The sequence below is a fragment of the Equus quagga genome, chromosome 2, assembly GCF_021613505.1.
Source record: "Equus quagga isolate Etosha38 chromosome 2, UCLA_HA_Equagga_1.0, whole genome shotgun sequence".
In the NCBI taxonomy this organism is placed as follows: domain Eukaryota; kingdom Metazoa; phylum Chordata; class Mammalia; order Perissodactyla; family Equidae; genus Equus; species Equus quagga.
Window position 1 is genome coordinate 183,116,309 of NC_060268.1, and position 11,226 is coordinate 183,127,534.

At 44.9% G+C, this 11,226-nt stretch overlaps 1 long non-coding RNA gene across 1 annotated transcript; it reads left to right on the plus strand.

Annotated features, from left to right (window-relative positions):
* The first annotated feature begins 18 nt into the window (after positions 1-18).
* Positions 19-3,234, plus strand: LOC124235912 (uncharacterized). The gene is made up of 3 exons (XR_006887600.1): positions 19-869; positions 1,500-1,620; positions 3,179-3,234. It is a non-coding gene; the product is annotated as an uncharacterized LOC124235912 (long non-coding RNA).
* Positions 3,235-11,226: the final 7,992 nt, after the last annotated feature.

Genomic DNA, 11,226 nt, shown 5'->3' on the forward strand with positions numbered 1-11,226 from the left:
GCGCGGGGCGCGCGTGCGCAGGCGTGGCGAGGGGCGGGGTCCGGGGCGAGGAGTGGTGGACGCCCTGGGCACGCTTCAGGGGGCGGGAAACTGAGGCATGGAGCGCGTCCTGGGGCGCGCCTGGGAGGGGTGTAGTGCGCGCGGAACGTGCGGCGGCGCAGGCACGGCTGGGAGACAGGCCCGAGGCGCTGGCCGGGCCCGGCGGGGTCAATCGCTGTTCTTTTAATGTTGCTGGAGAATGTACTGCTCTCCCTCCAACAGTGAAGGAAATGCGACAGCGGAACGTCCTAGGGCCCCGGGGGCTTGCTAGAGAGACTGCAGGTGGAAACAGACCAGGGCCAGGCCACCTGTAAGGATGGACCTGTACCCACGCCCTGCGGCCGCCCCCTACCCGCGACTGCCGGCGCACGAGCCCGGCCCCCCACCTGCAGCGACCGGCCGGGAAGCCAGCGTGCCACAAGTCAGAGTTGCAGGAAGTCAGACCAGCATCTCCAGCAACTGGTCCAGGAGGCCGCACAACCACCCCGTGACACTCAGCCCCAGATGGCCAGAACGTGATCAGTAACTGACAGCTTCCCCAATTTCTGTCCTTCCTTCCAACTTGGGACCAACCAGAGAAAGCCAAAATGCTCCCCTAACCAATCGCGAGGACACCCCGCTTCCAGATCCCCACCTCCAGCATCCTCGGGCCCCCATCCGCCATGGCCGCATCCGGGCAACCCTGAGCCCCCGTTTCTTTCCGCTGAAGTCTCTGCTCCTCCGCCTACCTTTGGGTTTCTGCCATCACAAGTGTCGACCCCGCCTGCTACAGTGCGCCCTGAGTAGCAGCCTCTGCTGTTTTCACCTGGGGGTCCTTGTTTCCATTCTAGGTAAGGATGCTCTTGAGAGGGGCATTAGTCTCCTTAGCTCTCTTTCTGGCTATAGAGGGGCTAGCCTTTCAGTTTGATCATTAGTTCTCATTCTCGTTTATTCAACAAGCGTCTGCTCAGCACCGTCCGTGTTGCAGCCGTGTTCTAGATGGATACAACAGGGAACAAACAGAAACCGTTTCCCCACAGGGACGCAAATCACAAAACCCCCATAGGATGGTCCCACCGGCACCTCTCCTCGCTGGTGCCTCTCCCGGCGCCTCAGGCCCCTTGCTGGGAAAGCTGCCTTCCCTGAAGAAGCCAACGACATCAAGTCTTCCAACCCATGAGACAGTGTATTTCTCCATTATTTAGATATTCTGATTTCTCTCAGCAGGGTTTTGTAGTTTTCAGTGTACAGGGCTTGCACATCTTTTGTCAGATGTATCCCTAAATATTCGTATTTTTAATGTTATTGTGATTACTTTTATTACATTTCATTTGATTGTTTTTGTGTATTTTGGGGGGTTTGTGTATTGTTGCATCCTGCCATTGGCTAAGCTCACCAATACTCATAAATTTTATAAACCCTCGGAAGTCTCTGTGGGCAATTACCTGGAAAGGCTTACACGGAAATATTTCTCATTGCAGCCTGGTTTTCCCTCCCCACGTGGAGCCCTCTCCAACTCCCAGCAAATGCCATCACTCAGAGGACCCCATGCAAGGGAGGCCTGACTTCCTGCAGCATCCGTGTAAACCCGCCTTTGAGAAGGTTATCATGTTGGGGGAGGGGGGCAGGTACATCTGCCGGGGAAGCCCAAGGAGCCCCAGGTCAGAGCTGGAGGGGGCAAGTGGGAAGGAAAACTCCGTGACTTGAAGATCTGCTCCACTTGGCCCAGCCGAGCTCAGGTGCCCTGCCCTGAGAAAACAGCACTGGTATCAGGACAGTGGGCAGCACACTTTTTTGCTCCTGTAGCCCCTGAAAGAATTTTGAAAACTACTCCTTCCACATTTCAAGTAGACACCTAAGTTTCTCCCCGTAAATGTAAACAGTTGCAAAGGATGCTGTTTCTGGCATACTGTTGTTACGGAACCAGGTTTGTTTTGCCCGCCACCCGGTAGGTCAATCACTAAGACGAGTTTACAGCAGAGAAGGGGTTTATTCACAAGGCAGCCAAGCAAGGAGTCTCAAATCCTCCTCCCCAAAAATAGGGATTAGGGATATTTAGGGGATGAAGGGCGGGCGGTCTGAAGTGTGGAGATAGATGATTGGAAGTATGAGAAGTGAGGTAATTGATGATCTGCGCAGGCGTAGTCAGACTCCACGCCTCTTCATAGGACACATGTTCACACAATGGTGGCATAGGCTGATCTGAGATTCGGCCCCCTGACGTCAAAGGGGCACCTATCAGACATTCTCTGGGGCCCAGTTGATGAGTCAGTGGTCCTAATTGGCCTGAACTGGACAAGGAGTCCACGCGGTTCCTGAAAAACAGCTTAAGCACCCGTTGCCGTGGGGACCCAAGCATCAGAGATGTCATCTATAGGGTGGGCTTTTTTTTTTTGAGGAAGACTGGCCCTGAGTTAACATCCATGCCCATCTTCCTCTACTTTATACGTGGGATGCCTGCCACAGCATGGTGTGCCAAGCAGTGCCATGTCTGCACCCAGGATCTGAACCGGCGAACCCCTGGCCGCTGAAGCGGAACGTGCGCACTTAACCGCTGCGCCACCAGGCCAGCCCCAGGGTGGGCTTTATAGGGCATTCTCTGACTGCTTTTGCAAACGGACAACTGACTGAATCTAGTTAAAGCAGGTTGGCTCCCGTTTCACTGTACGTATTATTTTAATCAAACTTTCCATAACGCTTTGAAATGTATACAATGGCTGCTAAGTACCAAAGTAATTTGATATTACCATGGTCCAATTAAAATATACATTCATAATTGTCCTCTTTAGCAGGAACTTTTGTATCTTTCACTTTTCTTCTTGAAACTACATGTCAATTTTACTTTCTCCTTATAAATTTATTGTAAGATGATGTCTTTTCTTTTTTTCTTTAAGATTTTATTTATTTATTTATTTTTCCTTCTCCTCCTCAAAGCCCTTAGTACATAGTTGTATATTTTAGTTGTGGGTCCTTCCAGTTGTGGCACGTGGGATGCCACCTCAGCATGGCTTGATGAGCAGTGGTTGGTGCGTGCTCAGGATTAGAACCAGTGAAAGCCTGGGCCGCTGAATCGGAGCGCTCAAACTTAACCACTCGGCCACGGGGCCGGCCCCTCTTTTCATTTTTGAAAGTCTTTTATTTTATTTTATTTTATTTTTAGGAAGATCAGCCCTGAGCTAACATCTGCTGCCGATCCTCCTCTTTTTGCTGAGGAAGACTGGCCCTGAGCTAACATCTGTGCCCATCTTCCTCTACTTTCTATGTGCAACGCCTGCCACAGCATGGCTTGACAAGCGGTGCCATGTCCACAACCAGGATCCGAAGTGACGAACCCTGGGCCACCGAAGCAGAATGTGTGCACTTAACCACTGTGCCACCAGGCCGGCCCCTCAAAGTCTTTTGTTGATCACCCTGTCTTATATCTATTTATAAAAATTCCAATTGAGGGACATTCTACAGAATACCTGTCCTGTACCCTCAAACTGTCAAGGTCATCAGAAGAAAAGGAGACCAGCTCTCTGCCAGGTACTGTTCCATTGTCGCACAGCCCTTGCAGCACCTGAACCCAAAATGTGGGACCCCAAAGGGGACCTGAGCAGGCCAGCCTAGGGAGGCAGGGAAGGAGAAGAAAATGGCTTGGGGCAAACAGAATACACTGCCGTCAGCTCCACATTGGACCAGATTGACTCCTGCTTGGACCACCTGGAGAACAGCCACCTCCACGCCCACCTCCAGAGTTGCTTAAGTCCAACTGGCAGACATGCCTTGAGTCCAGCAGCAGCCTGGGGAGGCCCCCAGTGATGCCAGCCCCTAGGATCCTGGAGCCCCCGGCCAGGCTCCAGCCCTGCCTCCCTGGCCAGGCTCTAGCCTGGGCACTCACTGCCTGGCTTGCATACCTTCTCAAGACCAGGCCTGCAGGTGCCCTGGTGGATCTGCCTGTCTGGGCCACCCTTCTGGTATTCTCATACTCCCTTTGGGTGCCTGGGCCAGCCCCCACTGCTCTGCATCCCCTCATGGGCCTGGGGGTGTACCTGCCCAATTCCTGAGCACTCCCCACTCTGCCCAGGCCTTGAGTGTCCACAGTAAATGGGCCTCCAACACCAAAAACGTAAATAAATAAAGGGAAGTCACAGCCAAGAGGGGCCTAAGACGTGAGACTGTCATGTAGTGTCCTGGATGAGATCCTGGGATAGAAAAAGGATATTAGGTAAATACTAAGGGAATCTGAATAAGGTATGGACTTTAGGTAATAATATATCAATATTGATTCATTAATTATAGCAAATATACCATACTAATGTAAGATGTTAACAATAGGGGAAACGGGGTGTGAGGGTATTTGGGAACTCTGTACTGTCTTCATAATTTTTCTGTAGATCTAAAATAGTTCTAAGAAATAAAGTTTATCAAAGATAATATACTAGATGCTACTCGTATGAACATGTGTAGTAGTAAATACATTTTAAGAAAAGGTATAGAGTAAATTAACTAGGTACTAATTGAAAAAGCTAGGAAAAAACCTTAAAAGAAATAAATAAATTTATAACATTTTTTAAAAAGTTAAAGCAAAATGAACAAGTGAGAAAACAGATTTGTCTTAATAAATTTGAATTTTATTTTAGTGATAAACAACATTTTGGACAATAAATGAGGACGTTCTTAAAAAGTCAGAGGAAATTTAGAACAGGATGCAAACATCATGTACACGTTTATACTAACAAAAACTAAATAAAATGATTTTCCAGGAAAAATATAAATTACAAAAACTGACTCATAAGGAGGTAGAAATTCTGAAGAGGTAGCAAAAATTGGAAAGGTGATTGACGACCCATGTTCCCCAAGGATGTCAGGCTCAACCGGTTTATGGATGAGTTCTGCCAAACCTTCAGAGTATGGATGGCTTCTGTGTTATTTCCAGGGTGTGGTCATGTAACAGCTAGATCTTTAATTAGCATGAGGACAGCCATCTTAGGGAAAGGAAGCAACATTGTAACTATATATGACCCTGACTCACTGGTCCCTGTGGATACATTCTAGCCTGCACGTAGCCCAGGATGATTAATTGCAAAATGATCTGCTAGTTCTGACTCTTGCTTACGTATATCTCCCGGCTGTGATAAGATGACAACTTTGTCCTCCCAGTTCCCCAAGAACATTACAACCTCCAGAAAGAAAAAAATCTGCATTGGTACCCATCAGAAATGACAGAAGAAAGAGGTAATGTGGCGCCTTGAAGTTTGTCACACCAGATGGTCACCTCCCTAACCCCTCCTTCCCTGCCCGTTTCCCCTGTGTAACTGCCTCGAGATTCTGGGTGACTTTAAGATGGTTCTTCAGGACGCTAGTCTGCCATCTTCCGATTATGCTGGCTAATCGTATAAATTTTCCTTTCCCATCCACCAGCTTGTTTGCAATTGATTGGCACCGGGTTGCGGCTAGCGGAGCGAGCCTCTTTTTTGCTCAGTTAGTTAGGTAGTGAGACTTTACCGTGTCATTCTATGAGGTTGGTACAACTCTGAGACTCACAGCAGGTCAGGGTACCAGAGGGAGATATAACACTGGACCATTTTCACTTAGGAATACACATGCAAACATACTGGATAAAATGCCATCAAATTGAATTCTAAAGAAGATTAATACATCACAACCAAGTAGGGTCTTTCCTGGGAATGTAAGGATGGTTTAATAGATATATTTTTTTTTCTGCTTTTTCTCCCCAAATCTACCCAGGACATAGTTGTATATTTTACTTGTGGGTCCTTCCAGTCGTGGCATGTGGGACGCCGCCCCAGCATGGCCTGATGAGTGGTGCCATGTCCACGCCCACAATCCGAACTGACGAACCCCTGGGCCGCTGAAGTGGAGCACGCAAACTTAACCACTCGGCCACAGGGCTGTCCCCTATTTTTTAAAATATTAAAGGAGAAGAATATTTTGAACATCCTAACAATCAGAAATACCTGAAAGTTCAAAGACTAAGAATATTATAGGGGCTGGCCCAGGGGCTGAGTGGTTAAGTTCACGGACTCTGCTTCAGAGGCCCGGGATTCACAGGTTCAGATCCCGGGCACAGACCTACACACTGCTCTTCAAGCCATGCTGTAGCAACATTCCATATAGAAAATAGCGGGAGATCAGCACAGGTGTTAGCTCAGGGACAGTCTTCCTCAAGTAAAAAGAGGAAGATTGGCAACATATGTTAGCTTAGTGTTACCGAACCAGGTTCATTTTTGCCTGCCACCCAGAAAGCCAAACACCGAGACGAGATTGCAGCAGAGAGAGTTTACTCACAAGGCAGCCACATGAGGAAGTGAGAGCATGAGCCTCAAATCTGCCTCCCTGAAAATGGGGACTCAGGGATAGTCATGGGATGGGGGCAAGGTGGTCTGAAGTGTGGGGAGAGGTGACTGGAGGTGAGGAGCGGGAGGGAATTAATGATCTGCGCAAGCATAGTCAGACTCCACACCTCTTCATAGGACCCGTGTTCACAAAATGGAAGCATTAGCATGATCTGAGGGTGGTGTTTTTAGCCTCTTGGTGTCAAAAAGTCGCCTCTCGGACTGCTGAATGGGCCCAGTTGGGTTGGTGGTCTCAATTGGCCTGGAGTGGACAAGGAGTTCTAATTCCTGAAGAACACCTCACACACCCATTACCATGGAGACCCAGGCTCCAGGGAGATGCTATCTATAGGAGCCTAGCGAGAGTCAGAGAACATATTGCCTAAACAGCACAGTTGACAGTGGGTGGGTGGGTTAAACAGCTAAAAGCTATAATCAGTAACTGCAAAAGGAAAAAAACTTTAGTGCCTAGCTACCTGATCATCAATGGCTGTTTGCTGGTTTCAATCTCCGCTATTCTTTAGTCATTCCTCATTTTTGAGGGATTTGGGGCAGCAACCAATCTAGCTGCTTCCTGCTGAATTGGGGCCTAGATCCGGGCTAAAGAAATGAAACTGTTTAGCACTTATTTGGAAATACTCTTGTTTCCAGCTTCATGTTGATGTTTTTGTATTATTAGAATTTTGTATCTTGTTCCACATCTAAAACATCTGAAAAGCACATTTTATAATCAAGTGTCCGACCAGAAGGATAAGAAGTATAGACAACCCAAATTTTAACAATCCCTGAAAAATAGACCTAATCCCAGTGGGGCCTGCATCTGGTCTCTGGGTGGGGCAGACATCTGGTCTCAGGTCCTGATAGTCTTTTGTTTTACTGGATATGCATCAGAGACCAGAGCAATAGCCTATACGCTGATCTTTCCGTTGTCATTGATGATGGCCATCAGCACAGACTCTCTGCCTGAGGGTCATCACATTCCTAAGGAACTCAGAAGAACAAAGTTACCAACTCATAGCAGCTGGGAGGGTCCATTAAATCTACAAACATGTCTGGGTTAGTTAATCAGAGGTCATTCAAGGTTACAATGTGGTTTCTTTTTTACAATATGGCTTCCCTTATGTCAACCTTGTGTGGACTGGTATCAATCCCCCCTTTTGTTGTTCATCTTCAATCTTGAGAGATTATCCTGCTGATCAGGGGCATAGGTTGTTTCCATCTCATTGAACCAGTCTCTTAGTAAGATGGTGGTGCAGGTGGGCTCCCAAAGTTCAGCCTATATTGTGTTAGCAAGTAACCAGGTAGTTAATAAGGAGTGTTTCTAGAGAGACAAAAAGAAAAGCAAGGTTAACAGTGGGAGCAAAACCAGCAAATTATTTCTGAGCCCAGGCAGCAGTCAAAAGATTTCTAGGTGTCAGAGTCAAAGAATTTTTTTTAAAGATTTTATTTTTCCTTTTTCTCCCCAAAGTGCCCCCAGTACAGAGTTGTATATTTTTAGTTGTGGGTCCTTCTAGTTGTGCCATGTGGGATGCCACCTCAGCATGGCCTGATGAGCGGTGCCATGTCCGTGCCCAGGATCCAAACCAGTGAAACCCCAGGCCACCGAAGTGGAGCGCATGAACTTAACCACTCGGCCATGGGGCCAGCCCCCTCAAAGCATCTTTTACAGTTTGAAGTGTCTCTGATGATGTCATCAGGTGTTCAGGTATCTTAGACAGCAAGAGACATGAATCTCTCAAGTTTCTATCAAGTTGTCCCACTGCAGTGTGCAGGGCTTCAGGAGAAAGGGCGGGTTCAGTTCTCAAGGACTTCAAATGAAAATGATGGAAAAAGATTGAAAATGTTAGTTTGAAGATTTGTAGCCAGATATTTCAAGAGACTAGAAGAATTCAGGATCCAGTACAGTTAACAGATATAAAATAAAAACCTCAAAGACAATTATCAGAACTAGAACCTAATATCCATGAAGGTGTACTATAGTTTTTATTGAAACATAATTTTTCTCCCTAAAATTACCCTCATTTTTACCAAACATTGCCCAAATTAAGAGTAACTGGTTTGCAAAATAAGCCTAGTTTCAATAAAACTTAATTCAATTATTTACATAAGTACAGCAAGAATAGCCATTGATCATATAGGCTTTTTAAAATCTGCTTTGCAGGCGTCGGCCCCATGGCCAAGTGGTTAAGTTCACGCACTCCGCTGTGGTGGCCCGGGGTTTCTTCGGTTAAAACCCTGGGTGAGGTCATGGTGCTCCTCCTTGAGCCATGCTGAGGTGGCGTCCCATATGCCACAACTAGAAAGACCCACAACTAAGAATATACAACTATGTACTGGGGGGCTTTGGGGAGAAAAAGGAAAAAAAATAAAATCTTCAAAAAAATAAAATAAAATAAAATCTGCTTTGCTGGAACTTTTAATAAGGAATCTAAGGTTGAACTTTAAAGGCCTCTCAGGGCCAGAAAAGCCAAGCCTCTGATTTGTCATCAGGTTTCACCTGTAATACCCTAGATTTGGGTGAATTCCTCTCTTCTCTTTAGGTTTCCAAAAGTATTTTGAGGTTCTAGGCACCTCCCAGATAAGTGACCTTCCTTACTTACTCAGGTTACTGGAATCCTTGTAAACAGGGTACCAGGCCAATACTTCCAAGTGGCTTCATTCCAGGAAGTCAACCTTTATTCCGCAAAAGCTGTCTTGTCCTATCTGAGTCTGTATGTTTCTCTCAAATATGACATTCCACTCAAAGCCTTGGTTTTACAGCCAAAGTTTCCAAATGTGTCCTGTTATAAGGAGAACAGATTCTTATTGAATTTATGCAAATAACTATACTGCCATGAAATAACCATACTCACTCACTAAGAGTTTCAAATTCTCGAGAGATCAGGTAGGGAGAAAAAGATAAATGTTTCAATTCTGCTGACAAAGTATAATTTCACCAAATTGCTGTAAGTCATAGTTAGCATAAGAGAAAAGAGAAAAAGATTTCCTTAAATCTGAGAAACAAAACAAAACATTAAAAAGTCAACAACATTGCAAACAAAAGTCATAAAAATTATAATCATCCTCATCAGTTCACATGGTCTTGTGTAATCAATTCTTGATCTTAATTTTCCCCTGCCTTTTCCCCCCCAAGATCCCCCAGTACATAGTTGTATATTTTACTTGTGGGTCCTTCCAGTTGGGGCATGTGGGACACCACCTCAGCATGGCCTGACGAGCGGTGCCATGTCCGCGCCCAGGATCTGAACCAGTGAGAACCTGGACTGCTAAAGTGGAGCGTGCGAACTCAACCACTCAGCTGTGGGGCCGGCCCTCTTGATCTTAATCTTCTGTCAGCACTTTCCTGAGGTCATCAGTTTCTCTTTTAGAGTTCTGTAATTTCTGAAAGTTTGTCAGAAAACTGTAGTCTAGAGTGTCAGAGTCCTTTCCATGAATTTCTCTGAAGACAAAACGTATTTTTAAAAAGCATCAGAGTAAAACAATAACTGTAAATAACAGGATCCCAAAATGGCAACTGACGAAGAAATTTGGTTAATTTTGTGACATACAATACTTTAAAATAATAACCAGAATTATGACTGACAACCAGGACTGATCATAATTTTAGGAATGTTATATAATTTTTAAAACATTTATATCAATAACATTAACCCAGATAATACTACCCTAGAAAGTTTATGATCACTTATCTGACAATGCTTCCCATGTAATTTAACATACCAAATAAGCCTAATTCACTCAGTGTCTCCCTCCTTATAGGAAGAGAGAGCAAATTTCTTTGAGGAGTCTCAGGGGCCCTCTGAAAATCCTCCGAGAAATTCTCTTGCTTCTTCCAGGCCAAAAGAAAGCCTTTATTCAGGATTTGAATACTTCAGTGTCTGTGGGGGGTACCTTGTCAAAAATATCAAAAGGTTTCAAAACATTTAGTCAAATAGGAAACAACACTCATTCTATTCAATCAGAGTGACAACAGAAACAAACAGTTAAAACAGTCAAAAATCTTAATAGAGAGACCTCAGTCTTTCTGAACATAGGAAATTATTTTAACAATACATAGATTTTCTGTCTTTTAGGTAGACTTACTCAAAAATAAAGAAAAAAATCTTTTATAGCCTCTTTATCAAGAGCAGATCAGATGGCCAGCCCCGTGGCCAAGTGGTTAAGTTCGCTCGCTCCACTTCAGTGGCCTGGGGTTTCGCCAGTTCGGATCCTGGGCGCAGACATGGCACCGCTCATCAGGCCACGCTGAGGTGGCATCCCACATGCCACAACTAGAATATACAACTATGTACTCAGGGGATTTGGGGAGAAAAAGCAAAAATTTAAAAAAAAGGAAGATTGGCAGCAGTTGTTAGCTCAGGTGCCAATCTTTAAAAAAAAAAAAAAAGGAGCAGACCAAAAGTTCAAGAAAATTATCCTCTTGAGAGAGAAAAACAAATGTTAATTTTTGCACCAGCTCATTTTTTTTTACATTAAAACTTATTTACTTAATTGGAATTACTTTAATCTTAGCCAACTTGACCAGGCATAAAACTCCTTTCAGAATTTCTCTTTCATAAAACTTCCATAATTTTCTTTTTACATTCATGCTTCCTTGTCCCATGCTTCCTTTTTTTCCTTGTAGTACTTTAGGACAAATTTATCTTTCTTAACCCAACAAACAAAAATATTTCCATTCTTTATACCTTCTTTACTGAAAACATACATTTTACTTTCCTTAGATATGAAGATGTTTGCCTTATTAATTTTTAGTAGCTTTAAGTACTTGTATTAATTAGAATTTTTAACCCTTACACACCCTAGCAAAAACTAAAATCTAAGCAATTATGAAGTGTCTTTTCCATTAGCATACTGTGGCTTGGCAAATTTA